General features: G+C 43.8%; 1 long non-coding RNA gene across 2 annotated transcripts in view; it reads right to left on the reverse strand.

Annotated features, from left to right (window-relative positions):
* The window catches only part of LOC138725005 (uncharacterized), a 118339-nt gene that overhangs the window by 72344 nt on the left and 25339 nt on the right, over positions 1–20656 (reverse strand). For both annotated transcript variants that reach the window (XR_011338169.1, XR_011338168.1), the window contains 2 exons: positions 19869–19948; positions 11298–11420 (listed from right to left, as the gene is read on the reverse strand). This is a non-coding gene — a long non-coding RNA (uncharacterized lncRNA). The remainder of the gene's footprint in view (positions 1–11297; positions 11421–19868; positions 19949–20656) is intronic.

Genomic DNA, 20656 nt, shown 5'->3' on the forward strand with positions numbered 1-20656 from the left:
GGGCTGATTTCCCATGTTTTTGTAACAGGCAAGATGAAGAGTTGCTAGCAACAGAGCAGCCAGCCTCCAGAGTCAGCAGAGAGTCTGAGCCTGGCAGCACCTGGACCAGACCCATGATGGGAGGAAAAGGAGAAGATGAGCAGCAGGTCCTCCTTGCCCCAGGGGAGCTGCTTGACCTCTCACGTTTCTGCCCACAAGGGATGCAGTAGAAAGGGCAGAGGAAATGCTGACAAGTGAATAAGCAGCTAGATACAAATTAATCCTGGAACCATCTCAAGTCCCATACTGTTCATAATTACCTGTCATTTTCCTGATCCAAACATTCACTCCTCCAAAAGACCCCAATCCATTACCTGCCGTGTACTGCCCTGTTGTAATTTCCTCATCTGTGCCGCAATGCTCTGCTGAGCTTTGATGTTGTGGCGAGACCAAGGAGGCTCTGAAATTTAGGATTAGCAAACATCCGCAGGCATGATGTAGGCTCTCCAGGATTAGCACATGTTCCAGCATCTGAATCCAATAACTGCACGCCAAAATTTGCAACAGGCGGCAAGGTGATTCCTCGCTCTTTTGGATGGCAACGCCTGAGCCAGGAGAGCTGTTTGAAGCCAGGAAAGGCTGGAAGCACACGTACTATCAGCTCCAGCTGCTCTGCTAAAAGGAGGTTACACACTCTGCCTTCCAAATGCCTCCGTCCTAAGGACAGGCAGTTGGGTTAATACAGAAATCCGTTTGGAAGAGAAAGATATTAACCCTTGAGCAATGCTGCCCCAAAGAGGCATCATTCTGGGAGTGTATCTGTTCACTTTTTTGGGTTGTTTTTTTAAACACTGCACATGCTATTCAGGAAAAAAACCTGTACATAAAATTTCCAGACCATGGTTTCCATGTCCCAGTCAGGAGCTGAGAAGTAGAGCTCGCAGCACAATGGACTTCAAAATCCAGCTGCTCCCCGTGATGGGTTTGCAATCCTGTCTCTCGATTCCTAGGTGTACATGCAGTAATTACAGCAGGTGTACATCCTGCCTGCATAAATCTGATTTGAACAACAGTATCAAAACCGTGAAAAAACACAAATCCTTTAACCAGACTGTCAGCATCCCTTGCATTAATAGAAAATCCTTGAGACACAGAGTATTAATCATAAATGTGAGTATTTCCCTCTGAGCAGAGAGGGTGCCTTTGCTGAACTCTTGGCTGATGTTGAATACATGTTGCCTCAGACCAGGGTAATGTCTGTTTATAAGGTTCAAATGGAGGGAATGTAAGTAGTTCTCCAGTTTTGGGATAAACAGCTGCAAACAAAACACAAGAAAAAACAGTTGTGTTTTGGTTTTGACTAATTTGTATTTGCTGAGAGCTTGGGGTTTGTTCCTGTTGTTGCAGCTGTAAATATCAAGGAGGCTGCAAGGTAAGAACTGAAACTGTACAAGCAATTAGCCCATGGTAATGTCTAATCACTGCCGGCATCCAAAAAAATGTTAAACAGCAGGGATGTTTAACTTTGAAAACCGACTACTGCACAGATGCAGGAACTATGTTTGTGGAGGAAGTTTTCCTTGGCACACCAGTGAGAATTGTACAAATCGGCTCAACACATGGTAACATAAAGACTATGAAACTGTATAAAGAAGCATTATGGTTCATCACATTTGAGTACAATTCCTAGGAAACTTACTCTCACAAATCAAATGGCTTCTATGGGCCAGCCTTCATCAGAGCAGTTTGAAAGCAATTCTTTTCAGCTGTCCTTTGTATGCCTCAAGTTCATGCTCTTCCTAGCCTTGAAGATTGGAGGTGTGATCCTACATGCTTTGCACAGGGTCTGTGTGTGAGCAGGGGCCACTCCAGCAAACAAATGTCACAAGATAGCTCAATCCATCAATCTGTGCTGAACCAAGCAACGTACTAGAGCCTCAGGGGCAGGATGTGCCAAAACCTACAGCAAGAGGACAAAATGCCTTAAAAATAATCATAAAAGTCACATTTGCAGTCAGGGTTCAGCTTGCTGAGGAGATGCTGTGTGTCCTCCCAATTCAGCCTGGGGCTGGAGCCTCTCCTGGTCACCCAGCTCTGACCCTGGGTGCAGAGAGCTGGACAGGGCAAAATTCCAGCATATTTTCACATATTTGGCACTTGGTAACTGATGGGAAATCTCCTATGGAGCGGTGAGGTTGGTGCTGACCTCACCACATGAAAGAGCTCTCTCTGATGCATGAGGATGTTGCTGTTGTTTTTCCTTGAAAAATTATGACTGTGATATATTGCTGTCTCAAGGACTGTGTCTCAGAGAGACGTGCTGCAGCAACCAGGAATACAGCAGTTGATTCCACATTTCTGAAAATTAGATGTTAGCTTGACTACTGGAAAATGTTGAAAGAACTCAGGATTTTCCAATTAAGACCCCCAAAAATCATGCATTAGCATTCAAGGGGCACATAACACACAAGCACACATGCAGAGCACAAGGAACATCTGTGTCACCATGGCAATGGCACAAGAACCTGCTTTAAGAAGGACCTGTCAGTCCTTTCTACTTCTCATCCAGCTTGATGTCAGCGCTGGTCTGTGTCAGAACACATCACCTTGCATAACATGCTAAATCCATTGCGGCTTTTCCTTTTCTTTATTTTCTTTTTTAAAGAAAACCTGTATTGATTTAAATTCATGTGGGCTAATCAAATCAGTGGGGATATAGCAACACGTGCCTGCACCTACCGCTACCCTTATTTTCAGACAAACCAGGAAAAGAAGAATGGCAAAGAGACAAGCAGCTAAAACCATACTGGGAAATACAGGAGCAATTAAATGCACTCTACAACCTCCTACTTGCTTACTGTTTGCTCCCGAGTGGTGTCAGTAGAAAAGCACTGATGTGTGTCCAGGAGCAGCAAATACAGCCACCCTCAGTCCAAAAGGGTGATGACAAAACACCTGTTCCCCTCCATATCCTGATGATGGGGAAACAATCAGCTTGCCCCCTTCCTCTTCTTCCTCACGAGTGACCGTATTGGCGTGCAAAGGTTTACACCTACCTGCTGGGCTCCCTGCAGGACACCTATGTAGAGAGGACTGGATCTCTGTAGCCCATACTGAATCCATGGAGCCTCCTCAGCCAGCAAACAGTAGAGACTGAAGCATCAGTGCTTTTAAAGAGCTTCTTCATAAGGCCAGCTTGTGCTCCTGATGCTCCACCACAGGTAAGTAGGGCTCATTAGGTGCTGCAGTACATTGGGCAGGTGAAACATCTCAGTAATTGGGCTCAGCTTAGATTGGTATCTGTAGGGAGCAGTCTAGACACAGCTGGTCTTTTCTAGTGAATGAACAAGGTAACACTTCAGTGTCACCCCATGATCATAAGACGGAGGTGTTTCCAAATGTGCCTTTGGAGCCTTTCCAGCCCTATCAGACACAAAAGATGCACAGGGTCATGGAGCTATCCCATCCTTTCTGTTCCCTATGTGAGCAGGGCTGGCCATGACCACTCTTCCCAGCCTCTTCCGCAGAGGCAGGTCTGCAAATCCACTCACACACTGAATGCAGGTCCCAGGGGGATGTATGGACATGTGTAAAATGTTCCCAGGTGGCATCTGCCTGTGGCTGGGACATTAGCTGTTCTCAGAGCAAACAAGCAGTCAAGCAAGTGGATGGGTGAGATGGAACCACAGTCAGCCTGGTGAAAATAAGGAGTGCCTGGGTTGTAATGGATTGCTTCCTCATGGTCAGTATGGGTCATTCCTTGAGCTTATTACAAAGTTAATTTAAAATAGCTTGAAATCTTTTTTTCTGACATTTTACAGCCTCCACTTCTGGGATTTTTTTTCTGACTTCTTTATCTTTTTTGTTTGGTTTTTTTTTGTTAAGAATTACGTATTTCTGCCCTTCTCCATCAACTCCCTTAATTTTTTATGACATAGTAAAGCTGAAAGTGGGCTTCGACCCATTTATGTTATGCCCTTGTTAGCAAAATAAAACTGTAACAGCATTTTGCAAAAAATTTTTGTAAAGGGCTGCTGTGTATATAGCATTAGCTTTCTTTAATCCACAGCTGGGCACTTTTTCAAGTCCAGGAAAAAGAGAAGTGCGGTTAAGTACTTTTAACATAATCATCCAACATCACATAAATCACAGAAGAAAAAGTCAGCTCCCACAAACATCAACCTGAAAATGTAGGTAGGTAAATTCAGTAGTTCTACAAATCTGAGGGGGTTTTGCTGAGCAAGTCAAATATGCAGGTTCAAGGTTGGCTGAGCGTCAGTATTATGTTCCAGTCTATCTCCACTGTCATATATTTAATCTCCAGTAATTAAACTTCTAAATGAATACATTTCACAAAAGCTACAGTGCATAGAGCGAATCGGTGAGTAAATTTTCGTAACCTCAGAACCAACCCCCGGTCGTGGTGGAGCTGCTCTCCAAGCAAGAGCCTATGGAGTGAATAGAGACAAAACTGTCAAACTAAAGACAAAATTAAAAGAAAAAATACAAAGAACTCCCTTGGCTCAACGTTTCCAAGTTCTTCCCTGTTATTAAAAAATAATTTCTAAACACACACAGCATATAGTTTTGCTGCTGATTAAAAAAAACTGTGAGGAAGCTGATTAAAAACTTCTGACTAGAGGTAAAAAAATATCACTGATAACATCTGGGTGCAAACTGAGAATTCACAGCATCATAGACATGGGAAGAGTCACCTATATTGCTTGCTTTGGTGTGGTAAAATAAATTTTACCATAGTTAAACCTGATACAGAGAGCTGGGAGCAGGGAGTGGATGTCGTATACCTCCAGAGGGGTGCCATGGCAAAAAGGGGCTGGTATGGTCCCAAGACGCACTGCTAGGAGGGCACAGAATTTCCTGGTATTTGAGAGCAAGGAGGATGGTGTGGACCTGCCATGGCCCACACTGATGTTTAACTTCTGGAGGACGTAGCCAGGCAGGAGTTTTTTTACCAAAAAGGAGGGCACAGTGACCTGAGTTCTGGGAGAATGTTTGCTTGGCACACTCTTACAGAGCTTGTTCTTTTGAAGAAGATTTAGAAAAGCTTGGACTATAGGGCAGAATAAACTCTGGGGAGAAAATACCAAGAACATAAAGGCTATTTAATAACAAGGGAAGACAGCAAGAATAACTGGGTAGGGACTGATGCCAGACAATTTCAGAAGAAAAACAAGGCAGCGCATTTTCAGAGTGAGGAGGATTAACCTTTGAAATGAACTACCCAGTGAAGTGATGGATCATCTGTCTCCTGGTATCTTTAAATCCAGACTGGATGCCTTCCTGGAAGACATATGCAAGCCAAATACAGGTTTCCTGCTTCACATGGGGATGGATGGGTGAGGTTAAACTGCTTGAGGTACGAGGGGGATGATCTAAAAGTCTTCTCTAGTCTTTAAACTCTGAGTGTGTGACTCAAGAAAACATGATACAGCACAAAAATGTCCTCCTGTCTCTGAACTACTGCTTGTTACAGGTTATTTTGAATCATCCCATGCCCAACAGACAGTCCACTGACATCCATGGCCCTGCCTGCAGAAGAGGCTGCTTTGCCATGTGGACAACAACAGCTCCATCTGGGCCCTGGTGATCACAAGATGACCCAATTTGCCTCTCTGCAAGATGAAAAGAGCTAATGCATCAAGTTGCTCATCACAGCTACAAGCCAATGGGTTCTCACCTTTTGCTGCTACCAGGCTCAGAAATACAGAGAGCAGGATGTTAATATGCTTTTCAGTGTTTTAAGCCCACTACTTTTCAAAGAGGAAAGTTTCCATTATAGAGGTTGTCCTGAACCCACCAGAGACCTGTGCCCCTACAGACAGCCCTCCCTCCCACATAGGAGCTAACTTCCTTTAGCCCTCTACATTAAGAAGAAAATCAATTCAGATCGAAACTAGCAAGAAATTCCAGTAAATTCAAGCAAAAATTAAACTTCAGTAGATGAATAATAGAAGATACTAGGAAAAATCCTGTAAGTTCCACCAGCTTCATAAAGCCGAACTCATGTACACTTCAAAGGGCTGACCCATCTCTGACAAGGCCGGCAGAGTGGTCAACAAGTCGTACCTCCAGGCTGGCTCCAGAGCAGAAAGGGTAACACTTCCATCAGTGATGCAGGATGGCAAACCCAAAAATTTGCCCTCAAACGTCCAGAAAATCAGCAACATGTGGCAACCAAGGCCACACAGTGCTATTCCCCTATGTTTCCCTTCAATTTTTAATCCATTCCATCTGTTGCTCTCTTGCCATTTAGAACCTTAGTTCTCATTTATCAGTGTTTTCACTTCTGGACATTGCTATCCATGCATTATCCATCCTTTTTATCTTGCTGTTTGAACTGTGTTCTGCAGCTCTGGTTCAGTTTTACCATTCATTCATCAGCATGAAGTTAAACAATTACTGAACAACTTGGGTAGCTGGCAAGAAGCAAGGAAGAAAGATCCATTTCTGCCCGGAGGGAAGAAAGATTTCATACAACATCATGGCCTTTGTTTTGCACCTCAGGGGTGTCACTATTGATGTGAAAACTCTATCACATTATGTGCCAAACCACTTGAGCTAGTTTCAGATTGCAGTCCCCTTTGAGGTATTTCCACTCAATGCATGATAACCAGATCCGCTCTGTGTCCACTCCCAGCCTGGCCAGTGCTTAGTCAGCTCCCCAAACCTTGGCAAGCTGAAGCGAGAAAGCAGAGCTGCACTCCCTCCTCTAGTTATTACCATTTTATCAATGATCACTCCTCTTAATGCTATGGAGCACAGGGCAAAACAATGAGCAAATTGCGTGTTTTCCTGCAGTGAGCAGAAAGCAGTTAAGTGACTGTAAAGCACAGTGCCCTGTACGTGTCAATATGTTCTGCTTGCATCTGCAGAATGGTTGTGCTTTGTTTCGCCTTTAATTCATGACCACAAAACTGCCGATTACCCTGTTGCAGAGAAATGGACTTGGAGTGCATGACAGAGATGCAATTCTGCTTCCCACACGTCAACAACATCGGGATTCAGAGATATGACCTGGGTCACATTTTATTATTTTGTTTTTAGAGTTATCTCAGCACTTCCCAGTACTAGGAAATACAGCACAGATAACCATGATTTAGCTTTGTTTTGTAGACCTTGATGTTTCCCCCTAGCCTCTGCAAGCTTTATTTTACATTGTAATTGGTACTTTGCATTATCACAGAATCACAGAATCACAGAATAACCAGGTTAGAAGAGACCCACCGGATCACCGAGTCCAACCGTTCCTACCAAACACTTATTATGATTGTTACTTTGCGCTATTATCTCTATCTCTTGATCTTGCCTCCCAGTTTTCTTGCACTGTGCTAATGTGAAATACCAAAGAAGTTTTTCTTTCAAAATTGGATACCTCGTGAAAGAATGGAATGACTTGGACTGAGCTGTAACACCAGAAACCAAGGATGAAAAGGGGCCAATCCGCTAACAGCCACCCCATGGGCACGTCCGAGGACTCATAGCTCAGAAAGCAGGATGTGTGCTCTGACCTGGGGATGCTGTCCAGACCTCCTGCTTCCAAGGGGATGGGAACAGGGTCTACAGGGAGGAGTTTAGGATTTTGTTGATTTAACCCTCTGAAGCTGTTTAAAAATAACATTTCCTGTGCTTAAAACATATCTCAGCTATTCTAGTGTGCCTTGGTTGTTTTACCACATTTTTTCTTTTTTTGGGGGGTTAATGAGCTCTCACAAAACGACTGGAGGCATGTAAATACTCTAGCATGAAGACATGGGTTTAAGAAACTGGACCTTGGGGCCCTCCTGCCTAGGAAAAAATGCCAGATACAGCATTTTGCCTTGCAGAGTACCCAGGGGATTCAGAGATGGTTAGAGCATCAATAATCACACTGGGTTTCTCCAGCACAAGGTGGAGAGGCTAAACACTGCTGGAGACAGCCAGAAGTTCAGATAGGGATCTGGTCACAGGGCATTAACATCAAACAAATGTCACACGCACTAGGGCAACAGAGACTGCAGAGATTTTATTCTAGCACCCTGAGTCTAAAAATTAAAGAGGTCATAAGGAAAATGCCTTAAAATTTGAGAGCATTACGAAAGGGCTGAATCAAAATTCTCCATAAAGAGCTTGAAAGGACTGAAAAAAATCATCATCTGAGCTCTATAGGCTGGGCTTAGTAATGGTCAAAAATCAAAAGTTTCTTTTTCACTTAAAAAGTACTCACGTGAGTATTCATCCCAGTGCAAGAGGATCAGGTTCAAGTTCTTTTTTTCTGCTCATTGCAAGGTTTTTTTTTTGCTCCCTCCTGCTGGCACTGCCTGATTCATATAAACAGTGAAGATTCACCAGATTAGAGCTCCTGCCAGTTTACTCTGGTCATCAGGATGACAGCCAGGAGATGGAAACCCTCGTGCAGGTCCCAAACCAGAAGCATTTCAGGGAAGCGTTGGACCTCTGGGTGCCCATCTCCTGTATCACCTCCCACCCCGCAGCTACTCACTCTGCCTTCTAAGCCAAAAATCCATCCCCAGGAGCAGCATTACTGAATCCAGTGCTTTTCCATCGGGCAGCATCGTGCAACAAAGTGCTAGAATGGGGGGCTCGTTTCTCACTGGCTGTAGTGAAAATCAGCAGAAAAGGGATGGTAATTTCATCTTGATTTACATGCAAGTTCAAAGGCATCTTGGACTGTAAGTATCTGCTAAAAGTAGATGTCTCCAACATTTGTTAGCAGTTAGACTGTATTGCTTATCAGAAAATGCAACAAAACAGACTTATTTTGTTTTCTTGCTTCATTCAATATATTTCTATTGTTTATTTTGATTTTAGAAAAGAAACAATGGAGGAGAGATCACCAAATGAAATGTTTGCCAATGTTTTCACAGAAATATTTGCCACTGGAGGTCAGCTTCACATTTCCAACAGTAATTTAATAACCCAAATCTATCATATTGAAAATCCCTCTGGACTCTTATTGAACTAGAGAGAGATTCATAGGTCATTTTAAAAACATCAGCATACACTTTGAAGATGACTTCAGAATCCCCCCTGTGCTATAGATTCTTGTTGGACAAATTGTCCCTGAATCTATTTATTTATACACATATTTTTTGCAGCATTACAAAAAAGCATTTGTTTATCTAGCTAAAAATGTATAGCTGTAGTCACACAATGGCACTGATGTCTGGCAGAGCATAGCAATACTGATTGAGAAAACAAAGGTCGAAACTGGAAGCTACCCAGGAAGGATTTCTTTACTCAAAATTGTTTAGTGTAACTATACAATTTAAACCCACTCAAAAATCAAAACTGACACTATCGATGATTTAGCTCAATCCCACTGCTCTGTCTGCCTGAAATGATGAACTGTGTATTTCTTGAACGTCTTTTGCATCTTTCAATACACACATTTCTATTTTCTTTCAAATGAAAAAAGGAAACTTCACCAAAGTATTCTCAAAAAAATGACATAACTTTAAACAAATCCCTCTTCAATCGGTGTAGGCTGGAGCCTACACCAGCCTGTGTGGTGTAGTTACCACATATTGATATTGAGTGGGTACACAGAGTCCTCTCTGGAAATACTCAAAGCCAAGGGTTTTTTTTGGCTAGACCATTCTCCCTTGGCTACTGGCTGAGTGGGGCTGATGCTGGGGCCAGGCACAGCGTGATGCCTCTCACTGCCAGTGCCACCACAGTGGAGCAGCACCATAGGCTGTGCACACAGGGTGGCTTTACCCTAAAATCTGCTTCAGCAAAACCATGCTCAACCCACTCAGCAATAGAGATTGGAGGTTTCAGGCCATGTATAGTGAGCATGCTGCGCACAGAGCAAACTAGGGCTGTGGGCAATTGAGGTGCATCCTTCTTTCCAGGCATCAGCTGCACGGCACAGGCAATGTGTCTGAGACAATAGAAAGAACAAATACAAGCAAGCAGATGAATCATATCTTTTTAAGCAGGACTCAAGGTTTGCTTTGTGTGGAGGTTTTCAGCAAACAGCCCCACACCACAGTATGTTTCCTTTCCTGCTGGCCAGCCAGACCATCCCCAGCTGAGCTGCACAGGGTAGCAAAACCTCTCCCTTCATCCTCAGTGCTGTACTGGAGGGAGCAGGGCTGCAGGCCAGCTCTTACAGAGTGACCTGGAAAGAGCATGACTGAGGAAAAATCTGACCTAACCCATTTTGTGGTTCAAGCGGAGTATCTGAGCAAGAGTAAGGTGCTGTCCATCTTCCCTCATACTTGCAGCATGAGTAAAATACAGTTAATTTTCTTGCCTATTCTTAGATAAACACACATGCTAATGCAATCGAAGATATACATATCCTAGATCAGAGGAGGCAAACATGTTATCCTTGGTTTAAGAAATGAGTATACTCTCTAGGAGAGCTCCTTGCATTGCTCCAGCTATGTGCAGCTCATGTGGGATGAGATGCCTGGAGACTCTGGCTGGAATAGCACTCATAGTCCAGGAATCTTTCAGCTGCCTCAGGAAACACGTTCTGCAGCCAAAAGAAACCCCTGTGCCTTCAGATACTCCCCAACAGGTACGTGGTCGTCTGTTCCTCCTGAGTCAGCAGTAAGCAAGTGCTACCATGTCTACCCTGCCATCCAGACAAAGTTGCATTTGCTGCTGAGGTTACACCTCTCAGCAAGGCGAGGACAAGGCAAGTTCCCCTGGGGGGAGAGTGGAAAGTGTTTGTGTCCCTGGATAGTCTCTGGAAGAGCGTGGGTGTTTCTGCGTGCTTTGAGGGACTGCCTCCGCAAAAATATTTAGGCACATGTGTAACCAGAAGTGACGTCCAAGACAACCCATCAAAGACAGACACTTGCAGCCTTCCAGCTCCAGCAGGATCCATACAGTTTTCCATGATGTTCCAATTATAACTTTTTTTTCCAAGCCGCTAACTTAGTCTTTATTCTGACAAGTGCCTGCCCATGTAACAGCTGAGTTAAGCTCACCCTGAAGGATCGCAGGTCCTACCCCTCACAAGGAGGAATATCCCTAATACAAGGAAAGAAATGTTGTACCGCTGAATACCACCCAGTTATTAATGTGAAAACCAGAATTAATTCAATGCCAAAAAGTTGTGAGAAAGTTTGAGCAAAAGCAGCATTAATTATAAGGACTATCTCATACCATTGCTATTTTAAAGCAATTCCACTTTACATTCCTTGGCCGGCACAGCTTATTGAATAATTAATTAGCCAGATGACATGCAATCACATTAAAAAGCTTTGAATGCGAATGAATATCACTTTCCCAATTCTGAAAGGAATTTAGTCATGGAAACATCCACCTACTGTGCAATTTACCAGATTCTGGAGAGAGCTGAAAAGCAGCACTATCCATGAGGTCATCTTCATGGTGCTTTTTCCAATACAGATGGAAACCTGGGCTGTTGTCTCACTGGGAAACTTGGTCACAGGACACAGCTCCTGAAGAGAAGAAGGAGGAAAAATGCCATCTTCTCATCTCTGTGTAAAGTAGCTTTTTCTGACTGGAATTCACACATCATTGAAACAGACACATCATTAAAAGAGACACTTCATTAAAATGGAAACTCATTTAAAACTGAGTGTGTGGGATAACTTACTAGAAATTAACAGAGAAGAAATCAATCACAATTGTAGTAAAGGAAATATTTTTTTCACCTCATAGTAGTCAATATACATTGCTTTATAAAGAGCACTTTGTGTTATATAAAGACACTGTGTTTCTCAGCACATAAACCATTTAATTGCAATAATGACTCACATTTCAGCTGCAAAGCTAGACACGTATGTTTTCTTAATGTGCCAGATCACCACCTAACCTTGATATATTTAGAAGAATGTGCTTAAACCACATGTCAAAGTAAACACGAAAGCTAAACTATTGGTTGTGTGAGGGTTGTGTGGTTCTTTTTTGTTGTTGGTTTGTTGTGTTGTCTTTTTTTAAAGGTATCCTGATATTTGTTTGGAACTGTAATACATATTAAAATGAAAATACATGAAAAATGTTAATGATTCATCTACAGAATGAACTTATCCATCATCTGAAAAGACATTGGAAGTTTTGAAGGCTGTCAAAGTGTGAATTTGCTCACATATATTTTCCTTCTCCTGTTTTTTAAATCCAGAATGTTGGTCTCTTCCAACCTTAGTGATTCCATAATTGTATGTAGGCACAGTGGAGTTGGGTTGATGGTTGAGCTTGATGATCTTAAAGGTCTTTTCTAACCTTGATGATTCTATGAATGTTCCTAAATAAGCGACAGATTTAATGAGACAACTTTTAAAGTGAAACCAGAAAAAACCCTCCATTTTGTACCAAAAGCCATCATACAGAGGAGTCATTCAGAAGTAGCTTGGGATCCGCAGTAACTTAAACTTTGGCTCAAGTGAGCTCCATGCACGTGAAGAGTCAATACAACATACGAGGAACTCTAGTTCTCAGTCAAGACAATTATCATCATCTACACAGTTGTTGAACAAGGTAAACTGAAAATTTCCTTGCTAAATTTGCATTCTCCACATCCACTTTCTTCACCCAGTTATATCACATAAACTTACTTTTTCATCATACCTTTTGGGACTTCTTTAAAGAACCCACAGAATTAAAGCCCAGACCCATGAACTGCAAAGCTAGCGTGAGGGAGCTTGTGGGAAAAGGGCAGCGGGAAGAAGATCATCCCCTCACAGCAGCCCAGGTTTGTGCCAGACTGCATCACCATGGCCTGACAGAAAAGATATTTCCTGTCTTGAATTACATTGCAGGGGATTGGGTTTGTAAGTAGGGGAAGGATAAAAGGGTAAAGCCCCTAAGTACACACAACAGCAGGTCTCTGAGTAATAAGCCCAAGTTAGAAATGCTCATGAGACCCACACTTCCAATGAATTGCTTTAAGAAGTCCAATTTGCACATTTGTAGTAAGTACACCCTGGGATAGCCCTGTGAAACAGAAATATCTTGTCTTCCAGCCGTTCCAGAGAATAAACACATGGCCTCAGATGGGTGTTAGCTGGGGATGGATCCGCGCCCACCTACCAGCTGCGTATGTTTACAGGGGATCTGCTCCTCTTAAACACAGCACAGTGCTGCTGCTGCTTGTGCTGTGGGCCAGCAAAGCTGCTATGAGGCTGTCCTGCCTCCCCACTGCCCATCCTTGGAAAAGCAGCCTGCATTAGCCCAACTGGTGCCTGTTAAGCTACTGCACCAAACACAGGGGCAAGGCAATCCTTGCAAGAATCATAGAATCACCAAGTAGGAAAAGACCCACGAGATCATCAAGTCCAACCATTCCTATCAAACACTAAACCATGTCCCTCAGCACCTCGTCCACCTGTCCCTTAAACACCTCCAGGGAAGGTGATTCAACCACCTCCCTGGACAGCCTGTTCCAGTGGAACAGTTTTTAAGAGAAATCTTAATACGTCTTGGGTAAGGCTCATATGATCGACACCATATAAAACAGCTGGCAGGTCTGTGAAGATAACATCCAGACTTTCAGCCGAGGGCTGGGCTCACGGAGAGGGACTAAGCGAGAGAAAGAAGGTCAATACCTCTCCACCAGCATTTCAGCAAAAGGAAGTAAGAGTACAAGGCAATCTGAAACCCACCTGTGCTAGGATACATGGGATCACTGCTATGTATAGCACCAAAAATCACAGGTCTGAACCATTTGGTACTCTGAGGATCTGCACTGCTGGGATCTCGCCTGAGGCCTGCTCTTGGGTTTCTGGCTGTCAGATTCCACTTAAAAACTGTATTTCTTTCTCACTTTGTAGATGCAGCATCTGTCTTGCTTGTTATATAGGGAGGAGGAAAAGGAGATGTGTAATTAAGTGCAAATAGGGTTCTCATGATGCAATACAGGCTCATATAATACTTCCCAGGTGCCACTGTCTCAAACAACTTGGCAGGAGTTTCTCAGTTGCAAGACTAGGATTTAAGAATAGCAGTAAACTTGTGTGGTCCTGCAGAAGCCCTCCTTACGTGCACTGCTCCAACCGTGCCTTTGGGAACAGCTGTGCAAGACCATGCTTACAGCTGGGTTGGTATTTTGACGGGAAGCTTGGTTTAAGTTTTGCATGTCATCCCCCTTCCTCCCCTTAAGACAGCCTTCACTTTAAGACCAAGTTCTCTAAGTTTATCACAGGGTGATAGTGCTGTCAAGCCCCTGCAAGTGGCTGGTTTTTGTTGCGTTCAAGAGACACAGCACAGAACTAAAAAAACCCAATCCCGTAAGTAGTCCCTACAGAAAGGAAAGAGTGGAAGAGTACAGCAACTTGCTTCAAAACATAGGGCAGGTGTTCAGGAGCAGCCACCAGCTTTGCCAGTTGCAGTTATGCTAGAAGAGGTAGAATGAACTGTCACTGGAGCAGTGAGGTGGGGGATGTAGCTGCCAAGTGTGCAAAGAGACCAAGAAAAGGTAATGCTGCAATTTCCATCACTTTCAACCCTAGCATTTCCCCTCTGCCATGACTGTATTGGCTAGAAGAGGCTTATTTTTCTAGCAAACACTCAGCTGAGAAATTTTAGTTGTTTATCACAATTTTTTGCTTTTTGGATGGATCCCAAAAGTATGTTAGCTTTTGGTGAAGGACATTGGGATAGGTGCTCTTTTATTTATTAATTTTAATAAGTACAGTAATCTATCTCCAAATGATTGCTCATCTCAGACTAAGTTCTTGCTCCTGGCTCAGGCTTGGCAGGTGGCTTGATAAATTGATAATATGCTGCACAATCTGACAAGGAGCTTTATCAATACAAACAAGACCTGCTGTTCATCTCCACAGGAAAGTTCTATCACTCTTCTCTAGGGAACCACTCTACACGTAATGCTTTCATCCCAAGATAATGTTAGAGTGAGGATTTGGATCTGCTCTCACTGCTTCAGGGCTATTTATATCTTTGTACCTTGAGGGTTTACTAATTAGCAGCCCTCTTCCACACCCTTTGATATCACTAAAGTAATCTCAGTGTAAGCAACTACTTTCTGATGATATCTCTGAGGGTGTGTAGAACAGCTGGAATAATTTGAAATATGATAGTTTGAGCAGTTTGCCAAGAGCAGAGATTGAAACATGGCAACAGTTTTGCCTATGCAAGCAAAGCCGGCAGAGCACGTCGGCTTCTTCAGGATGGCTGAGGCCAAAGCGACGTGAAAGACATTTACTTTCAGCAAAGTCCAGAATTGGTAGATAGTAGGGGGTTAGTATGGACTTTTTCTATTCAGCAAAAGCATCAGATGAGATCCTTTCAATCCCTTTTTTTCCCCCTGTTGCCCACACCCATTTTCCTTGTCTTTTTCAGCATGTGGGGTCTCTCAGTTCAAGACTCTCAGCAGATTAGGGGCAAAATAACAACAAAACCAGGACCCAAATGAGGGCTTTGTGAGGACTCAGAGAAAGCAGCTGAGAGCTCACAACTGTCTGCCTGGAATCACTCAGTGTTTCCCACACTTTTCAAAATCTCTGGTTTCTCACACAGGAGAGCTGGGATAACTCGTTTGGTGGATGAATTTAACACTGCTGAAGTCTCATCTCAGGTAGTTTATAATAACACGATGGGTGAGGTTTATTTAAACCATAATTGCTTGCATTTTCTTTTTCCACATCACTTGCTTCGCTGCCCCACAACATGAGTTAATTTAAAGGCCTGTCATTAACTTAGCAAGTCATTCTGTTCAAAACGGGAGGTGGGAAAAGTTTTCTTCGTGTTCAAAATGCACTTCAGACCAGAATGACTTTGATGTGATCCGATAGCAGCTCCTACTCAAAAGATGAGCTCTTGTAAGAAAACATGTAGTTTCCAACAGCTACTTTAATACCTGCTGTTAATTGCCAGCTCTCACTTGCATGGTCTCATAGCAGCCTCCTGCCCTTTACTTGTTTTTGTTCTTATTTCTGTTTGAGGGCTTCCATTTGTTGCTAGTCTCTTGCTCCCCTTCAGGATCATTTTGTAGAGATAATAAAATCCCTGTGCAGATAGAAAGAACCAGATACAAATGACTATGAGAGTGTATTTATGTTTATAGCATGAAGCCAGAGAACAGGCTGCCCTGGGTTCTGGTTTCCAACTGCAGCATAAATCGTCAGTGAATGTGTTACAAGCCTGGAGAAGAAAGCAAAACTGTACCAGCAGACACTGCAGGATATCCACCAGAGCCATGTCCCAAAGGGCTCTTTAACACTTAATTCTCCAGAAGCATGAAAGATGGGGGCTTTCACCCCTAATTGTGTGAGCTGTCAATTGATTTTGTCGGTGGGGGCTGCAGAAAGGAAGCAGGAAGGTAATCTCAGGCAAGCAGCATTAAATACCTATTTACATGTTTGAGGTCTTCCTCAGCCAAGGAAGCACCAGGGCACCCTGAAGCATTGAGCTGGGCAACGTGCTGTCTTTGCTTCCCCTCAACCAGCCGCACAGCTGGAATTACTGGGACTCCATCTTCTGGTCTCCCTTCCTTAAAGCAGCTAGTAATTGAATAATATCATTCTCTGTCAGCCACTTGGGAGGAAACATCTAATTAGTAAACATAAAACAAACTTTCCTTTGTCAAGCTTGACGCATGTTGCATTTACTGAACTACATCCTTATCTCTGGATGATAACAATTCCCTTCACCAGACAGAGTCTCCAAAGGGGGAGCTGGCACAGGTGGCTTCTCAGAACAAAGGAAAATACATAACAAGATTATTTTTTAACTTTGAATGTTTTGTACGTGGGACCATGCTAAGTAGAAACCAGATGACAAGCTAAGAGGATTGTTTTGGCTGATGCAGGAGTCCATCTCTGTTCTTGTGGAAAGAGATGACAGAGACACGTGCAAGAAAGCCTGGCTGAACTGAAGCCTTAATGCGAGATGTTCACATCTCAATAGACTTTGAGATAAATGGCCTTTTCTCATTCTCCATATGGTTTTGTTTTCTGTATAGTAAGTGAATCACAGAGGGAGAGAAGTTATCTGACTGCACTTGCTGTGCCAAGCTGGGAAAGGAGGGAAGAGGAGAGGAAATCTCTGAGAACAGAGAGAGACCATCGCTGGAGAAGCCATTGTGTTTATGAAGAATGACAAAAATGAAAATGATTCAAGAATTAGCGAGCAGCACAGGAGGCTGATGAAAGCCTGCCCAGCAGTTAGGGTGAAAGACAGTTAATCTCTATAAGGAGTGACCATCTCCCCAACATCCTTCACTCTCTAAACTGGGTTTCACAGAATCACAGAATCATAGAATCAGCAGGTTGGAAGAGACCCACCAGATCATCCAGTCCAACCATTCCCACCAATCTCTAAACCATGCCTCCTCAGTACCTCATCCACCTGCACCTTAAACACCTCCAGGGAAGGCGAGTCAACCACCTCCCTGGGTAGACCATTCCATTGCCTAATGGCCCTTTCAGTGAAGAATTTTTTTCCTTATGCCGAGCCTGAACCTCCCCTGGTGGAGATTGAGGCCATTCCCTCTTGTCCTGTCCCCTGTCACTTGGAAGAAGAGCCCAGCTCCCTCCTCTCCACAACCTCCTTTCAGGTAGTTGTAGGGAACAATAAGGTTCCCCCTCAGCCTCCTCTTCTCCAGGCTAAACACCCCCAGCTCTCTCAGCCGCTCCTCATAAGGCCTGTTCTCCAGCCCCTTCACCAGCTTTGTTACTCTTCTCTGAACTTGCTCCAGAGCCTCAACATCCTTCTTGTGGTGAGGGGCCCAGAAATGAACACAGGATTCGAGGAGCGGTCTCACCAGTGCCGAGTACACAGGGAGAATCACCTCCCTGGACCTGCTGGTCATGCCGTTTTCTGATCCAAGCCAAGATGCCATTGGCCTTCTTGGCCACCTGGGCCACTGCTGGCTCATGTTCAGTCGGCTGTCGACCAACGCCCCCAGGTCCTTCTCCTCCATGCAGCTTTCCAGCCAGGCTTCTCCCAGTCAGTAGCACTGCTTAGGGTTGTTGTGCCCCAAGTGCAGGACCCGGCATTTGGCCTTGTTAAACCTCATGCCATTGGACTCTGCCCATCAGTCCAGCCTGTTCAGATCCCTTTGCAGGGCCTCCTTACTCTCCAGCAGATCCACACTTCCACCCAGCTTAGTGTTGCCTGCAAACTTGCTAAGGGTGCACTCGATGCCTTCATCCAGGTCATTGATAAAGACATTGAACTGGGCTGGACCCAGCACTGAGCCCTGGGGAACCCCACTTGTCACTGGCCTCCAGCTGGAGTAAACTTCATTTCCCACCACTCTCTGGGCCCAGTCGTTCAACCAGTTTTCCACCCAGGAGGTTTACATCAGTTGCCCTCACTAGTCAGTGTGCTTCAGGTCAAGCACATGCTGAAGCACATACCTGGTTTGGGGTCTTGGAGGAAGGGTATCTAATCGCTACTGACATCATTGTAAGTTTTGCTGAGGATGTTTCTGGAAGCATTATCTCAGTAATGGTCTAGAAGTGAGGTTGAGGCAAAGCATGAATGGGCTTTACTCCAGCACTGTGCTTAGACTACTAAGACTGGACCCACAGAGTAAGTTAGGAGCTCCAAATACAACCTTTCACCCTAGCAATATTTTATACCTTAACATATTAGTTATCAAAGTTAAAAAGAAAAAATCCAAAGCAAATGTACTCTATGAAAGTGCAGACCCATGCTTCAAGAAGTCTTTGGGTTTATAAACCAATTTAGCCCTGGTCTATCAAGAGCTTTTCCTGGTGAAAGAGTGAGAGTATTTTCTCTGCTATAATCATATCAGTCTGTATTCTGGGTTAATGGAGATGAATATTACTGCCAGATTTTGTTCTTTCCTTGCATGTAATCTAACGCCAGATGGTTCTGAATGAGTATTAAATCCCCCATGTGCATGACCTCCCTGAGTTTTTTATCATTAGAACCTTAGAATAATTCAAGGAAAGCTTCCCGAAAGCCTGATCATAAACTTCCTAATAAAGGACTGAAGTCACAAAGAAAAGCATCTTGTTAATTCCTGTTTGGTGTTTTTCCCCTTTTAAGACAAATAAGCAAGAATTCACAGTAAAAGAGATGCTTTTAAACTGTTTCAGTGGAAAACAGATAAAAAATGAGCATCAGGTTAACAGTTCGGGTTCCCAGCAGAGTCCAGAGATGCAGGAACTCATCAGCCATCTTTAGCCTCTAAGTCAGGGCACTGTGTCACCAGCCCTCAAGGCAAGTAGAAGTTATTCTGTCAGCAAGTAACTATTTTATTCACAGTGCAACATAACACCTAGTGTCAGAATAAATATGATCCGGTGTCAGATGAGAGGCTGAAATGGGACCTTACCTATGCAAAAGCACAAGGATGTATATGAACACGGTCTTCACAGTAACTAGAGTTCAGCAACAGCAGCTAAATTCCCAAAGATCTGCCTAGGAATTTTCTGCCACTCATTTGCACAGAGTGGAGGGTACATTTTAATGATTTTTATATTTGGTTTTCCACTTGCTGTTTACTGCATTGCACCACGCCTTACTTGCTGCCTTACTTTAGCACAGAAGTCAAAGTTGTTCATAGCCTCATGAGTTTTCTGCACTTCTCATTACTGGATCATCCAAAAGCAACATATCTACTCCTGCAGCTAAATCACACGTTGTGAGAATAGGGAGGAGTGAGAAATAATCAGAATAAAGTAAAAAAGCTTTACTAATTTTGTGGTGTCCATACTGTCCAGAAACAGCATTTCTCACAGGCTTTTTACGCTGTGCATGCAAACTCCAATTCTTGTCACCATCTATTGAAACATCTGCAAAAACCAGTCCTTGGCCAAAACCACAGAAGTAGTCATCTTGAAAGAGTTTAGACCAGGTGACTGAAGAAACTGAATGCCATTCATCAGGGTGGTGTTCAAATACATGAGACCTTAATTATGGGGCCATCCTGCCTTGCCCTTAAGTCCCAGACTCACCTCACATCACGTAGCAAGAGGAATTTGACAGATAACACTCTTCTTCCACTGGAGCAGAACCACCCAGAGCAGCAGGAGGCCTATAGAAATAAATCAATTAAAAAAAAAATCCATAAAGAGACAAAGCCTACCTCAGTATTCAGCAGTACCCTGTCATGTCACTTATGATTGCACTGTTGTGCAGCACAGAATTTCCCTAAACCAGAGATGCCCTCTCACATTTAGCATCATACCCGCAGTCACACAGGCAATGAGCATACAGGCATCTACCCCACATGCTGGCAGAGATGCAGATGGTCCTTAGAAACCCTAGGGAAAGACAGGAAACCTTTGCCAGAGCTCAGAGCTGAACGAGGAGAAAACAACATCCAGATAGGCAATGACTCAACTCAGTTCATTTAACTTCCGAATGCAAGTCTGCCCCTTCTTACCTCCAACCCAAAATGTCCTGCCCTCATCCCGTTCTCACCTCTTATCCAACCTTGTCTTCTTCATCCTAATGCCTTCTCTGCCTCATATTCCCTGCTCATGTCCTGAGGACATCCACACTCTGTCTGTCCTTCCTACTGCTCTCTTTACTTATCTCCACATTTTCCTTATCAGCCTCATCAGCAGCTCCTTAGCTCACAGCATCTCCCTGATTCCCCTACTGCAACCTGAGACCTTCTTACCTTGTTCTGCTCCCTGCCACTCATTCTCCCTCTGTGCGCTTCCATCCTTGTGTATCTCCACTGAGTGCAGCTTGATGCCAGTTATTCCCACTCAAGCTATTACCTGACCTAGAGGAG

The sequence above is a fragment of the Phaenicophaeus curvirostris genome, chromosome 11 (genome assembly GCF_032191515.1).
Source record: "Phaenicophaeus curvirostris isolate KB17595 chromosome 11, BPBGC_Pcur_1.0, whole genome shotgun sequence".
NCBI lineage: Eukaryota > Metazoa > Chordata > Aves > Cuculiformes > Cuculidae > Phaenicophaeus > Phaenicophaeus curvirostris.